The sequence below is a fragment of the Ambystoma mexicanum genome, chromosome 3q (assembly GCF_040938575.1).
Source record: "Ambystoma mexicanum isolate Mex_15411 chromosome 3q, UKY_AmexF1_1, whole genome shotgun sequence".
NCBI classification, from domain to species: Eukaryota; Metazoa; Chordata; class Amphibia; order Caudata; family Ambystomatidae; genus Ambystoma; species Ambystoma mexicanum.
Genome location: NC_090926.1, coordinates 1,235,846,391 through 1,235,862,367, shown reverse-complemented (window position 1 = coordinate 1,235,862,367; position 15,977 = coordinate 1,235,846,391). Strand labels below are relative to the sequence as shown.

At 45.6% G+C, this 15,977-nt stretch overlaps 1 protein-coding gene across 1 annotated transcript in view; it reads right to left on the bottom strand.

Moving 5' to 3' along the window:
• LOC138447811 (small integral membrane protein 44-like) overlaps positions 1 to 14,326 on the bottom strand; it is a 110,139-nt gene extending 95,813 nt beyond the window's left edge. Inside the window, exon 1 of the mRNA XM_069604176.1 lies at positions 14,155 to 14,326. The gene's annotated coding sequence lies outside the window, so the exon portion shown is untranslated. The remainder of the gene's footprint in view (positions 1 to 14,154) is intronic.
• Positions 14,327 to 15,977: the final 1,651 nt, after the last annotated feature.

Below are 15,977 nucleotides of genomic sequence, written 5' to 3'. Positions count from 1 at the left end.
ATAGCCGAGGAGCTATTGCCGCCGTGGTACTCTTCTTGGCTCCTACAACAAAGCCGCTCCAGTAAAAGGGAAGCAAATATAATTGAATATCCAAGGACTGACTGAACTTTTGAAAACAAGGTAGATGCCATTTACAGTGTTCCGGCGCCATGTGGGGTCTCTGTTAGGTATCCAACTGAGAGTGTAAAATTGTTAAACTGTGAAATCGAAGTGGTCCTGTAATGGGTCAAGCTAAACACTGTGCACATTCGAAAGTCTTTGATAACCAATAAGAATTGCAATTGGTCCGAGCCCGGCTGAGGGAGACTAATTGTGTGAAAGGGATCTGAGCCCGGCTGAGGGGAATCCAAACTAAAGATTGTGGCAGAAAAGGGATATGAGCCCGGCGGAGGGGATCCAGGGTGAAGAGTGAATCGCCCACTTGAAGATTTGTAAAAAAAACTTTTCGTTGTTTTGGTCCATCAGGCCCTCTGAATCAAGAGACTTTGATAACTTAAGAGACTTGGCACAGAAGGCCCTGTTGTTGGTAAAGGAAATGTGTCCTCCTGCTAAAGAAGCCCAAGAGTGTGCTATGCTCGAGTGAACCGCCCGGTCCAGTGCTGAAAACGTGGGGAAGGGAGGCCAGAGGCCTGAACATCCTGACTTATCATTTTGTGAACACTTCTTTCTTTTTCATGAACATTTCCCCACACTATTTGTAAATTAGCGGTAAGGATTTAGTATAGGTCCTTTTATTTTGACGAGACTCCACTAGGACTGCATTATTATTTGATGGTCCTAGCTTGCTCCCATCTTTATGTTTAGGTTTAGATAGGCGTTTATCACACCCTTGATAAAGTTCAATAAACACCCTTGAACTGTGGTCACATATGTCTGTCTTACTTTGATACCATGCCTTCCTTACAAGAGGTGATAACATGTACCAACCAAAATCACCCATAGACATCTCTTCAGGGATATGATACAGCTCATTCCCTGGTGGCGCCTCTGGCTGAAAATGCAGACAGAGCTTGCGTCAGCCGATGTGACATCAGTGAGTGATTCATACAACAAACCTGTAGAGTGCGCAATTATTGTGATTGGGGACGTGACAGTTTGGACTTGGCAGGGGGTCAGATCCTCTGCTACATAGATTTGCATTGGGATACCAGGAAGACAGCTGTCACAGCCTGTCAGAAATATAGTTTTGGGGACTTCTTTGAAGAAGGTATAAAATTGGCCAGCAGTTCCATTCTGGAAGCTGGCAGGCATGCAGACTGGAAAATGCCTGTCCTGATCGGGAGAAGCAGGCAGTCCTCAGGGCTCTGTCAACAGGCAGACTCCAGTGGGGTGTTCCTGCTATAGGAGCTAGGATCATTAAATGATGGGTACAGAAGCTCCTGAATTGATCAGTGGCTCATACCATGTCTAATAGTTGCATATTTCCTGGAAATATATTCTAGCATTTAAAGGTTGAACTAGATGCAATGATTTTCATTTGCATGACCTTGCATTAGATTCGTTTTGCATTGTGAACCTGCATTTCTGCTTTCGGAAATAGAAAGTGGTGCTTCTAGTTTCCATTGCCGAGTGTTAGGCAGAATCCTGTGCAGTGCCCTTAGGGACCACTACACACAATTAAGACTACAGGTGGCAATACAAGTTTTACCTTTGGTACAAGCCTGTACCGCTATGTCAGAGTAGTAGCAGTGGTGGAGCAGCCAGGCTTATCTCAATGGTATATGAGCAGTAGCAGAGATTACACAAAGGGACCACAATTACTGTGACTCAAGCAAACAGTGACTCAAGGTTTCAGGTAGAAAAATATAAATACATTTATTTTTAAACCATTTGTTATAAACACAACACTTCTATTAAACTTAAACAAAAAACACACGTTAAATATACAACTAACCAATTCACTTTGTACAGTAAGTCTCAAGGTAAGTACCCTGTGTTTGAATGAACCGGTGTTACGAACAAAACACGTTAATGCGAATACGATTGCGACCACGTTTTGAAAGTTCGGTCTACTAAATAAACGCGTATCTGTGACATGAAATGCTACCGGGGCAAAAACACACTTAGCACCTGAGATACCCAGAGGGGGTTGGAGGCAAAAATCACAGGCAATATTTTGGTTAGGCAGACAGAATCGAGAAAAACTCAGAGACAGGAGTTCAGAAGTCAAAGGGCCGGAGCCAGGGTCAGGTGACACTGGGGGCCTGTTGCCGAAGATCACACAGTCAGACAGTTCACGATTCAACATAGCCAAAAAGACTTCGATATTGTCAATGTTCGGAAGCAAAAGTTATAAGGAGGGAAGACAAGGGCAAGCCTTGGAGATGAAGAAAAGGGGTTCACCCAGTTTCCTCAAGCAGAACACAGTACTTTATTCCAATGGTGCAGCTGGTGCCCTGGCCGTTGTTCCTGTTGGTTTCCCGCAGACCTACGGTTCCTGGAGCTTCGTTGTGAAAGAGGATGTCTGAAGGGGGTCTGCACCACACAGGGATGAGGCCGGCAGCAGCGACGAGGAATATAAGGTGCACTCCTTAAAAACAGGAGAGGCTCTTCAGATGGCTATCCGGACCACTACAGCAGTGTGCAGCGATTTCGACCAAGGAAGAGGATCCTCTGGCTGTGGAAGATGAGATGGTTATCCCCACCAAGCTCAAGGGAAGAAGACTCAGGACTGGATCTTCTCTTAGTCGTTGAAGGGAAGATAGCTCAGGACTGCAGCAGGGCTTCACCGGGATGGGGTAGTTGCAGCAGCCATCGTTCTCTCAGCTTCTCTTCTGTTCCTTGTAGTTCCAGTGGCGACTCGCTGACTTCTAGCCCAAGAGACCTGCCTTTTATGCGCAAAACTCCCATTCACACAGCTTGGCTGTCAATCGCCCAGCAGGGGGGTTGTCCAGCCTGGACAACCACCTTAGCCAATCATGGCGAAGTGCGACTTGGGTTTTCTAGGGTACCCTGTACAGGGGTGACTACACCCCTCCCTCACATTCAGCCCACCTAGACACCCAGGCGCCTTGAGGAGGGCTTCTGAGCAGAAGCCCTCCAAAAGACGGTGAACAAAGAAGGTAAACCTAGTTTGCTGCGCAAAGTAAAACGCAAGAAGGACTTTAACAAAAAGAAATGGCAAATAAACCCAACCAGAGCCAAAAGAAAGACAATTTGGTCAAGCTGGTTTATGTTCGAGGCTAATATAATAGCCAAGAACAGTACCACGTTTATCTAATATAATCACGGTAGAAAGTTTAGGGTAGATACCACTGCCACCAGCCAAGTCTAAATGTGAAAAGAGCGAAACAATGCTCTAGGAGGTACAGATACAAAGGGATACGAATTAACCCTTTCCAGTACTCCATGGAAGATGGGGGGTACTGGATCTGTGGTAGATTGACCAAGTAAAGTTAATGGTAACTTTACCCTTTTCTGGGGGACGGTAGTTGCCTCAGAAATGGAGTCGGGGGAGTCTGAACGACAACCCTGTGCCACTGCACAGAAGGTGCTGGGTGACCCACACAAAGAAGGGGGCTACTGAAGTGTGTACTCCAGAGCCCATAATCACAAAGAACCAGGTAGAAACACAGAGCAAAACACAGGTAAGAGTGGGGGAAAAGCTCACACTCTTACCAAGTGGAAAAAATAAACTCCAGAAGTCCAGCAAAGCTGCTGGGGGACTCACTAGGTGAGGGGAATTAGCCATAAAATGAGAATTCTCCCTAACACCGAGGCTTTGTTCTTGTTAGTGAATGCATTTTTCCTTACATATTGAATGTGTTTGCATTACCGTGCATTGTTTATTTGCTGAACACATTTGGAATAGAAAGTGGAGCACAGTCCTGTTTTTCATTGTTGATGCTTTGGGTTTTCATTAGGTTCACTAGTAAATGCTGCTGCTTTCTGAAAAATGCCATTTGATGATTGCTTTCCCTCCACATTGTATTAAGCATTGTGAAAGATATATGTGGTTTAGGATCACTCACCATATAGGATAGACTAACGTCTTGCAAAGCATCCTGGTGTTCTGATTCTGCAATGATTTGTGGGAGAGCAGCTATCACATGTTAGCAAAAAAGAATTACTTTTATTTTTTAGCACCTGCTCTAATGCTCTAAAATGATGAGAAATCTACATGCTTAATAATTGTGTTTAATATGCTGTGAACTGTTTAACTGAATTTAGAGAAGTTCCTTTGATTTTGACTTGTGGCTTCCGGTTTCTGAGAAGTGGCTTTTATTTTATGTAATAAATATAGTAACAGACAATGAAAATAGTCCGCGCATTTTTTATTGAGTTCCTACTCATGTGTTGTTATGCTGCAAAGACTAATTGAAATGCCAGGTTATCCTGCTGATGTGGTTCTCATTTAATGCACGGTACAGTAACTGAGGCACCACATAGAGGAAGGCTTGTCATACCCTGACAGTGCCCATTCAGGGTTGGATGCATGTGATTATGGTGGGCTAGATATCCTGCACCTAGGGTGTAATATGTGATAAAATGCTGACTGGCCTCAGGAACCCATAAACTCAATATACAATAAACAATTGTTGTTGTAAGCATGACTGTGGTTATGCGCTCAGACTAGCAGAGATGTCCCACAGGTGATGTGTTCTATAATCTATGCTGCCTGTCATTAGAGAGGTTGCCAGAATCCTTCTGGCACTAAGTTACAAGTGAGGGTATCCCCATAGAGCGCGGCATAACTCAGCTATCTGGCATTTTTCCTTAGAATAATATGACAGGCCCACAGGCCACCCTGAGCCAGTATATGTTGGGACCGGGGGATCCCCGGTCACTCTACCTTGGGTCCCGGTCACCTGGTAAAGGGCAATCACATTGCTGCACTACAGGCCGGACTTGGAGGTCTAGACTCTCCCCTCCTCACCAACCCAGTAGGATAGGGCAGCCCTCAAAGCTCTCACCCTGCCCAATCCCCCTGTGAGAACCTGCAGGACAATGCTGGTGCATGCTTGCACAACTGAGAGATCCTGATGCTCTCCTAGTGCAGAGCCAAACCTCCAGCACAGGAAAAGAGAATGTTCCCATTTAACTATTTCCCTGAACTCACAGTGAACTCCGCAGCAGACACAACGTTACAAATCTGCTTCTTCCCAAATGCAGAGCTCATCTGGAAAACAGAAGCACTGCCCCCCTGCAGGGGGTTCGCATGCTCCTTACTCTCTCAGTCTGAAACTAGAAAATGTCTGACGCTTGCCCAGTGTACTTTCAGCCACTAGTTCACACCCTGCAAAGTCAGAGGTCCTCAGCGAAGGCACACAGAAGGTAGGAACTGTGGGGATACCAGTTGGTGAGAGAGGAACACTTAGCTAGCCAGAGCAGACAGGTTCCAGCTGGCCTGGATAGTCCTAGGAAGGACTAGACAGTGTAAAGAAGAAGTATACAGTGACAGGGAGATTATTGTGAGAACAGAGATGTAGGGCAAAAGAAAACCAGGAGGAAGTCCAGGCCAAGCCTGACCCTAGGCCCACCCTCTAACTCTCCCTGCTAGCAAAGTCCACTGACCCCGCCTGCTCAAGAGCCTTTACAACAGAGGTCATTGTGGGGTATCACTATACTCCATCCCAGATGAGCTGATTATTGAAGCTGGCATCTTGTTGAAGGCAGAGAAGGGTGTCCCTGCCCCCACCCTGAGAGTTGGAGACAGAAACCTATGGGAACTGCCCACAGAGGGCATCTAGGCATCTCGTCAATCAAATCCCTGGGGAAGGAAGATTACTGGTGGCAAGGCATTGACAGGGATATTAACTGCTTCATAAGGATTTGCCAGAAGAGCCAAAGAAGAAATTAAGTTTTGCAAACTTGTGCTACTCACACTTATAGAGTGGCAGAGGCACCTGCAGTACTGAGGGAGAAAAACACTGTAGGAATAATTGATACATTCAACACGCTTCCCAGGCTATGATGTTAGGTTTGGCTATGATAGATTTCTTCTCGCACTGAACCAAGGTTATATTCCTGAGGGAGGTCACCACAGTGAAGATCATGCGCTTTTAGACTAACTGTTCTCTGGGGCGAGCGTTCACACCACCTTGGTCACTGACAATGGCACACCGTTAGTCCCTTGGGAGACAAAGGCAATCCTGACCAGGCATGGCACCACACACCACACCACTGTCTTGTACCACACACAGGCCAATGACCTTGTGGAGAGGTTTGATTGGATGATAAAGCAGGCTGTGAAATTACTGATCAAAGCAGAGTATCCCATAAAGCAGGGTATTCACGAAGTGCTGCAAGCATACAGAGCCTAGAAAAAAATCACTGCGGGTACCTAATTTAGGCTCATGAGAGAAGTGAAGTGTCTCAACAGGAACTTGAAGCATACAACCATGCCACTTCCTGAAGATTTAAGAGTCAATGTAGTAAGAGCGCACAGAAAAGGGGCAGACAAAGCCTAACATGGAAGGTGTGAGAAACCCGAGGGCCTCCTCCCATCTACTCCCCTTGGATCTTCCTCTCAGCTGGCCAGAGAAAGGTGATCGCTCTTGGATCCTGACCCCGAGGATGGAGATGCGAGGGAGAATCACCTGGGTGGAGGGACCTTGGGGAGGTGGAAGAGGAAGTCTGCAGGTGATACATGGTATCCCCCTTTCTCTTTTGAGAATGACTCCTACCCTCCCCCGACCTTTGTAGGGTATTGTAAGTCTTTTTACCTTCCCTACACACCCACTGTCCCACATTCACATGAGTTTACACCTGGGACGAGGAAAAGGCAACTAGGACTGATGCACACTTCTAGTCAATTATAGCACTATGGTACTGAGATGAGGAAGAGGACTAAGGAAGGTCAGGCATGTCCAGTTAATTACTATAATTGTGGTCAGGCAGAGGACTTGCACCTGCGACCAATTGAAAGGCCACAGGTGCATAAAATGGTAAACCGAGAGAGGAGCAGGGGCAACCTGCCTGCTGAAAAGGAGGCAGCTGCGAGGCGAGGAGCAGACTGCAGAAGGACCAGTGGAGAGGACGCGGTGTGTTGCCAAGGCCGTGAAAGGAGCACAGCCCCTGCAATTCCCTGAGCCGTGTGTTGCCAGCTGGCGAGCACAGAAGACTCCAAACCGCTGTGGGCCACTGCTGCGAGGTTCACAAGTAACAAGCACTGCTCGCTGGAGCTCCCGCCGCCTTCCCGGGAACAAAGTGGAAGTTGAAGAAGACTGCAGAGACACCTAGAGGGGCAGCCGAACACCAGTGAGTGTGAGAGCGGGCACTATCGTACCAGGGCGCTCCAGGGGCGGGAATTGGACATTCGCAAGTAGTTATTCAACTAAAACTCCTAAGAGTGGGGTTTGGAACCCTAAGTGAAGAATATCGAATACCAAACAAACTGCAAAGTACTTTTTGAAAAGCCACAAGATTTATTGAATACTGACCAAACTGCAAAGTATCCTTTGAAATGTACAAAGAGTTATTTAATACCGAATAGAAGAAAAGATAAAGCAATCAGGTAAAACTACTAAGTGAATAATGTACAGTTGTGAACACAGTGAAAATCTATTCAGTGCATTTTATGAACACAGTGCAAGGTCTTACTGAGTAGTATTGAATTAAGCTGGAGAGCAAGTGAGAAAAACAAGTTGGTGAACTTGAATGGACAATGTGAACGCAAAGGGGCTCATCATGAGTTGGGCCTTAGCCCTTAAATGCAGCGGTAATGCTATTACTGCCGCATATGAGAATAGGCTCAATAATGAGTGGGGCAGTAAGTGGGAGTTTCACCTCCAGCTTTTTGCTCGAGGTGAAAATGTGCCCTTAACGGCCATTTGTGGCAGTTTTCAGCTGTTGTCAGTGTTATTACCGCAGTGCAATAACCACCAGTGGTAACAGCACCCGCCCAACCCCAATGGTCCAATGGACCCAATGGGGAATGCAAATTTACCACTGTACCGCTACTTGTACCGAGTAGCAGTAACACTATTTGTGCTGCCGGTATCCCGGCGGTCATACAGTTGGGAAAAGAAATTTACCTCACAGAGAAAGTAACTTGAATGCAAGTTGTGGCAAAGCCAAGAGACTGCCATTGTGAAAACTACAGTGAATTTGAATTACTGACAGGTCCAGGGAGAAACCTGTGTTGGCCAAGGAAAACTAAGAGCATCACGATGTGCCAACGGTTATCGGTTGCGTGACCTATAATCAGTGGACCGTGTGATCCAACAACTGCGCCTAGGCTGAGTAGCCCCTACTTGGAAAAGAGTCAAAGGAAGCCATGATACAAAAGCTGTGCTGCATAATAAGTGCTGAAGTGAAAGAAAGCATTTTTTTGAACTATTAAAGAGCATAGAAGATTAGAAGGTCAAGCGGGAAGTATTCTTACAAGTCAAGAGACTCATAGCAGTTATGTTGGAGGAGCTGCCTGCTTGGAGAAGGGAACCCCGAGACCTCTTGGAAAGTGTGTTGCACTTGGGGAAAGGAACCCTGAGGTTTCTGTGAACTGTGTTGAACTTGGGGAAGGGAACCCCAAGCTATTTTTGGAAATATTGTTGAACTTAGGAAAGGAAAGAAACCCCAAGACATTTTGGTATTGTGTTGAACTTAGGGAAGGGAACCCCGAGACCTTTTGGAACTATTTTCAACTTGAGAAAGGTGAAGTTGAAAATAAGCCAGAGCTGGAAGAAGCTCAGAAACGTTACTTTGAACACTGTTCCTTTTGCCAACTATGATAAAAGGCATGTAACCTACCTACCAAGGCACTCTGATGCCAAAATGTCTGAACTTTGCCGAAAAACCATCAATATGGTGCCCGAAAAAGACATAACATGCCGACCAAGTGCCAAGTCCATCAAGGCACACACCCCACGATACCATTGCCTAGTGAATCCTGCTATTGCTACAATGTGTTACCCTGGCCTAGTGAATCATGCTATTGCTACAATGTGTGACCTTTGCCTAATGAATCCTGCTATTGCTACAATGTGTGACCCTGGCCTAGTGAACCTAGCTACTGTTACAATGTGTGACCCTCATCTAGTGAATCTAGCTACTGTAACAATGTGTGACCCTCACCTAGTGAATCCTGCTATTGCTACAATGTATGACCCTGGCCTAGTGAACCTAGCTACTGTTACAACGTGTGCACTCACCTAGTGAATCCTGCTATTGCTACAATGTGTGACCCTGGCCTAGTGAACCTAGCTACTGTTACAATGTGTGACCTTCTCTTAGTGAATCCTAATGGGAATACAATGCGTGACCCTGGCCTAATGAACCTAGCTACCGTTACAATCTATGACCTTCACTTAGTGAATCCTAATGTGAATACAATGTGTGACCCTGGACTAGTAAATCCTGCTATTGCTACAATGTGTGACCCTGGTCTAGTGAACCTAGCTACTGTTACAATGTGTGATCCTCACCTAGTGAACCTAGCTACTGTTACAATGTGTGACCCTCACCTAGTGAATCCTGCTATTTCTCCAATCTGTGACCCTGGCCTAGTGAACCTAGCTACTGTTACAACGTGTGACATTCACTTAGTGAATCCTAATGCGAATACAATTGGTGACCCTGACCAAGTGAACCCCAACGGTGACACTATGGGTGCCCCATACCAAGTGTATCCTAATGTTGACACAATATGTGGCACCTGCCTAACTGATCCCACTGCCGACACAATGTGCGCAGAACAACCAACCTCACACAACAAGGCTCCCATAGACCTTAACAACACTCTTAAAACTAACACAATCACCATGGCAAGCACTGCAAGTGAGCAGTGTTCTAACCCAATTAACATCTATGCAGGCCTTATCAACGCTAGATTGCTCCCAGCCCATGCACTCGACATCACTGACCTCATTACTGCCAACCAACTTGACATACGAGCCATCACGGAAACATGGCTGCATGCAGCTGCCGGCCCAGCCCTCTCACTAGCTATATCTGAAGGTTACACCATCTTCAGAAAAGACAGACCTCTAGCCAAAGGAGGAGGTGCAGCACTCATAGCCAAAAAAGACCTGACTCTAAGAGAAATGCCTAACGCCTCCTCCATTCAGGAGAATCACTAACTATAACAATCTCCCTTGCCAACACTACATCACTCACCACCCACATCCTCTGCAGGCCACCTGGACCATTATTGTCGCTAGATGAGGATATCTCCCTCCTACTGTGCAACAACCCCACACCCTCCTCTAGAATCATTATCATGGGAGACTTCAATCTAGCCCTAAATTACCCTACAGATGCAAATGCCAAAACTATAACCAACACAATTGAATCACTAGGTTTTACCTCACCCACACACAACAAAGACAAAACATTGGACTGACTGGCAGACTTGAACTGTAACACCAATATCACCTCTCACCACCCCTGGCCTTGGTCAGACCACAACATCATCACCTTCACTATCCCAAAATTCATTCCAGCCGATGCAGAAATGCGCAATCTAGAAATACATGTAACATTACTTCAGAAAACATGCTCCCTATGCTCCACCCCATCACCAACTATCAACAATCAGACCTTGACCCCTACCAAATGGTGGAGTTATATAATCAAACTCTCTGCCTAGCGATAGACAAAGTTGACCCACTAAGTACCCGCAAGTCTAAACCGAGAGCCCACTTGAACTCATGGTACACTTCTGACCTGAAAATGTTATGAGCTACCAAACACAAGGCAGAGACCTTATGGAAATCCACACCATCAAAACAAAAACAGGTTCCTTGGTGTGGCCAAAATTTACAAACAGGCTATCATCCAAGCGAAGATTCTCGCCTACAATGAGCGCATAGCCAAAGCTGAAACAAGCTCAAAAGAACTATTTTCCATCCTACGAGAACTGGAATCCCCAGTGTCTCCTCCAGAAAGCTTCCATAAAGACACTCTGGTGTACCAATATCCAGAAAGCACTAATTGACAAAACAACCTTACTGCAAAGTAAGATTACCGATAAGAAAGCCAAATTATCCCTACAAACCACGGCAACCCATATCCACCCCCCAACCACTCGGGACGAAATATCTGAATTCAGACCAGTCACGATAGAAGAAGTCACAAAAATGATCAATGGCCTTAAACTATCAAGATGCCAAGGAGACATCTGCCCTCATTAAAGACTGTGTCGCAGAACTGGCACCATTTATCACAGCTCTCATCAACAACTCGTTCACACAAAGGATTGTCCAAAACAACCTGAAAGATACATGGGTTCTCCCCCTCCTAAAAAAACATTCACTAGACCCCAATATCCCCACCAACTACCGTCCCATCACCACTGTCCCCTTCCTCCTCAAAATCCTTCACAAAGCAGCATACCTACAAATACAGGAACACCTGGAATCCAATAATATCCTTGGATTACGCCAATCGTGTTTCCGTCCGGGACACGGCACTGAGACAGCACTCCTCGATCTCAAAATCCAAATGGACGAGATCATAGACAATGGAAATCTAGCCATCTTGCTGCTACTAGTTTTATCCGCAACGTTTGACCTAGTAAATCACCAAATCCTCTGCCAACACTTCTCCGCCTCAGCCCAGTTGTCCCCCCATGCCATTGCCTGGATTGATTCCTTCCTCTCTAACCAATGAGAGTACAATGAGAGCCTTCTCCAACATAACAGCAGCCACACCAACTCCAGTCCTCTGCGGTCTGCCTCAAGGCTCATGTGTCTCATCAACACGCTATAATATCTTCACTAAGCCGCTATTTGACCTCCTGGATGAACCAGGTGTCTCCTACACTAACTATTCTGATGACACGCAAATCCTTGCACCCATCACCGGCAAGTACACTGAGGACACTAACGCCCTCAATAAAATCTACCTTACCAACCAAGCCTGGATGGTGCAACACGAACTCTGTCTTAATGACGATAAAACAGAGCTCCTAGTGGTTGACACCCAATCCCGACTAAACAAATTGCACTGTAACAATAAATCCTTTACCATAGACGGGAATCTCATCACTGTCCTGAAGGAAGTGAAAAATCTAGGAGTCTACCTCGACTCTTAACTCTCACTAACTAGGCACGCCAATCCAACCGCCTCGGCAGCTGCTTATACTGCCAAGCTTATTAACGCGTGCCACCCTTTCCTAACCCCAGACAACTGCATTACACTAGCCAGAGCCTTAATCTTATCCAAACTAGGCTACTGCAATGTCCAATTTGCAGTATCCTCTACACAAAACACCCAAAAAATCCAAATCATACAGAACACCCTAAGAGCGGCATTAAACATCCCATAAAAAGAACATATCTCTGCCGCTAGGCACACAGTCCACTGGCTTCCTGTCTTAAACCGAATCAAATTCAAAACCCTATCCATCACACATAAGTGTATCTCTAACACAGCCACCAAACACCTCCCCAATCAAATCACCAAACCCCATTCTGAGAGACCCACCCGAGCCATTACCTCTCCCCTCCTTAACACGGCCAAATTCAAACGGGCCGTAGCAGGTGACCGCAGCTTCCCAGTAGTGGCGGTGAAACAATGGAATGCCCTACCTCTCTCACTCACATCAGACCCGTCGCTACACTCTTTCTGCAAAAAGCTGAAACCCTGGCTCTTCACACAAGACCCCTACCCTCCCTCTACCTGACTGCGCCACCCTTATCACTGATATAAGTGTTACTGTCTACTCATCTACACACCGTGATGCTGTGTGACTTAGTCATCTATGTACTGTAACAAGCGCCCAGATACCCCGGGTTTGGTGCGCACTACAAATGAAAATAAATAAATATCATGAAATGTAAGAATGGCTTTTTTAAATTATTTGTTTTCACGTGAACAGTCAATGTATGTTTGGCTGTACCACATTATACATAAATAATCATTTTAAAAAAAGGCAACTAGCAGAAGCCATCACTGCAGAGCAGGTCCTGCTGAGGGGAGGGAGGTCTAGGCACGGAAAGACTAGAGGCATCAGGGCAGGAATTTTGATGGTGTTATATTTTCCCATAGCCTCAATGGCATGGAATCTGCAGTGTCTATTCTATTTCCTAGCACGGTATTCAAAATTGCCATCATTTCTGCTGGCTCTGGAATAATTATGAGACTGTTTTCAGCAGCAGTACAATGCATCTGGCAGCCACTATTTGCCTAATGGGAATTCATTCAGGGTACACAATGTTCTGTTGGACACAAAGAAGTGTTTGTAGATGCAGAGTACTATGGATGACCCTCAAGTATCAAAATTATTTAATCAGCTCCCCCATGGAAAAGTCTGTAACGGTATGGCCTTTTGGCGAATATATTTTGAAAGGTGCTACAAACGCACCATTTGACTTTATTTTACAAACAGAGGTTAACCCCCAACCTGCATTGTTAAAGGGAGTCTCTCTTGGTGGACTCATGAATTCAGTAAATGAGCATAACTCATACAATTTAGGTGAAGTGATGGCGTGAGCGATGGGTGCTCATTCAGTGCAAACTGCCCTATCATTTTGTGCTGCTAATCTGGCCCTGAGGGAGTTCTTTTCACTTGATGGAGCCAGTTGCTGTATTTAGTGACGCACCAGCCAGGGCGGGAGTAAAAGACAAACCCCAACCGCTTTGCCTCCCTTGCTGTGCTCCTGTCTACTGGAACACCGCCTTGGTGGCAAGCCGGACCACACCAATGCTATTGCAGTTCAGGAAAGAATGCAAGGCCTTACTCTTCAGTCAATACCTAGGTAGCATGTAGGTTCCTTGTGTTCGTGCATCACATCCCACCCCCATGGGTGGACCATCGTGTGCCACATATTGTCACCCACCCTTATTTAATATGTTTCCCTCAACGTCAAGTACAGCACTCCATTGCTTTTAACAGTGCTTGGGCTATATCAAATACAAATACAAGCTGAAATTGAGGTCTCAAAGCCTTCCTCTTGCGGCAAGAGTTGAATCTAAACCCTCACCTCCTCAAAGTGCTGTGAAGCAGTTGCCTGATAGGCTTGACAAAAACAATTTGCAAAAACAAAAAATCAATACAATTTCATTCATACTGACAGCGGATGGGAGCAATTGGTTAGGATTTTCATAAAGGATCAACAATTAAAATCAAACAATTATTGTTCCATAAAATGAGACAGACCGCGTTACATATTTATTCATACATGGTTACATAATAGAGCTCAAATCCGGCTCTCTCATGTAATTACAAGTGGCACCAACAGTATTTAAGTGCGGTATATTATGGGGCTGTACCTCTGATTCCCCACGCCGCCTTCTGCTGGTAACTGAAGTGTGGATATCTGGCCCCACGGTGCTAACTGGTCCTGTCTTGATGTTTGGAGTCTGCAATCCTTTGACACTTGGGCAGCGGCAAGAGTCGCAGGGGATCCAGCCTTGGCCACCAGTCTCTGTGCAAGGCAGTCAATGTGTGCTCCTGATTGCAAGGGGAAGAGATTAGCTTACAGGATTACTGGTTACAAGAGGACACGGTGTGCAGCCACTGAGTGCTCCCACAGCTGAGGGATTCTTCCTCATAAGCAGCTTAGGCCTTGTGTTTAGCAGTGACTTTTAGTGACAATTTGGCTTCAGTACAGTTATGTGTCAGGGTCTTTAGCCTTTTGGCCTACAACTCCCAAAATGTCTCAACATTAACTGTACTGGCTAGTGCTGCTGCCAGCTGTAGTCTAAACATCTGGAACGCTAAAGGTTGCAGACACCAATACATCATCATGGCAAGGCCTGTGTTTACTGATGGTTCTAACATCATGCCCACAGACAGAGATTGACCCCAATGCAGTGAGCAATCGCTGAGCACTGGAAACCGAAGCACTCTGCGCCTGCGCAGTCTTTCCACAGTTCACTGACAAGGCAGCTGGCTGCAGTACAACCGTGGATGCAAGGGTCTCTGGGTGTCTGAATGAAAAGGGGTACTGTACACATGCTATCAACTTTGACCTCTGGGTCCCTGAGGTTACAATATATGCCTTCAACAGGTAGGCCTGTGTAAAGATCTAGAAAATCAAAGGATAGCATGTGTACATTTTGAATGAAAAAAAGCCACATTTCTAATGATGTATAAAAACCACAAACAACGCAATAAATAAATAAATTAAAACATGAATGGTTTAAAGAACTCGAAAATAAACTGTCATGCAATTGTTTTTTAAATACATTGGTGGCCGTTTAAATGTCCTCGTAATATTCAGCTATTGTGATAGATTTCCAAGAGAGGCAACATGTCCCCAGTCACTGGGACACACCCTCCTGCGGCGCATTCTCAGCACCTTCTTAGCACCTCGGCCATCACGCCGAACTCCCCCCCTAACTGATTCACTAGACGCTGCCCACCCCACTCCTCCCCGCCACCCGGTACAGATGTACCCCACCTCTTTCCCCTTCTGTATCCAATCACTGCTGTATATCTGTTCTGTTGTTAACACCGAAAAGCGCTCTGTTACGCATCTGTAATTTTGTACAAATCTGTAAAGGGCTTCTTTATGTATCTGTAATGTTGTATACCCCTGTAAAGCGCTCCGTTATGTATCTGTAATGTTGTATACCCCTGTAAAGCGCTCTGTTGTGTATCTGGATTGTTGTATACCTCTGTAAAGCGCTCCGTTATGTATCTGTAATGTTGTATACCCCTGTAAAGCGCTCTGTTGTGTATCTGTAATGTTGTATACCTCTGTAAAGCGCTCCGTTACGTATCTGTAATGTTGTATACCTCTGTAAAGTGCTCCGTTATGTATCTGTAATGTTGTATAACCCTGTAAAGCGCTCTGTTGTGTATCTGTAATGTTGTATACCTCTGTAAAGCGCTCCGTTACGTATCTGTAATGTTGTATACCTCTGTAAAGTGCTCCGTTATGTATCTGTAATGTTGTATACCTCTGTAAAGCGCTCCGTTATGTATCTGTAATGTTGTATACCCCTGTAAAGCGCTCTGTTGTGTATCTGGATTGTTGTATACCTCTGTAAAGCGCTCCGTTATGTATCTGTAATGTTGTATAACCCTGTAAAGCGCTCTGTTGTGTATCTGTAATGTTGTATACCTCTGTAAAGCGCTCCGTTACGTA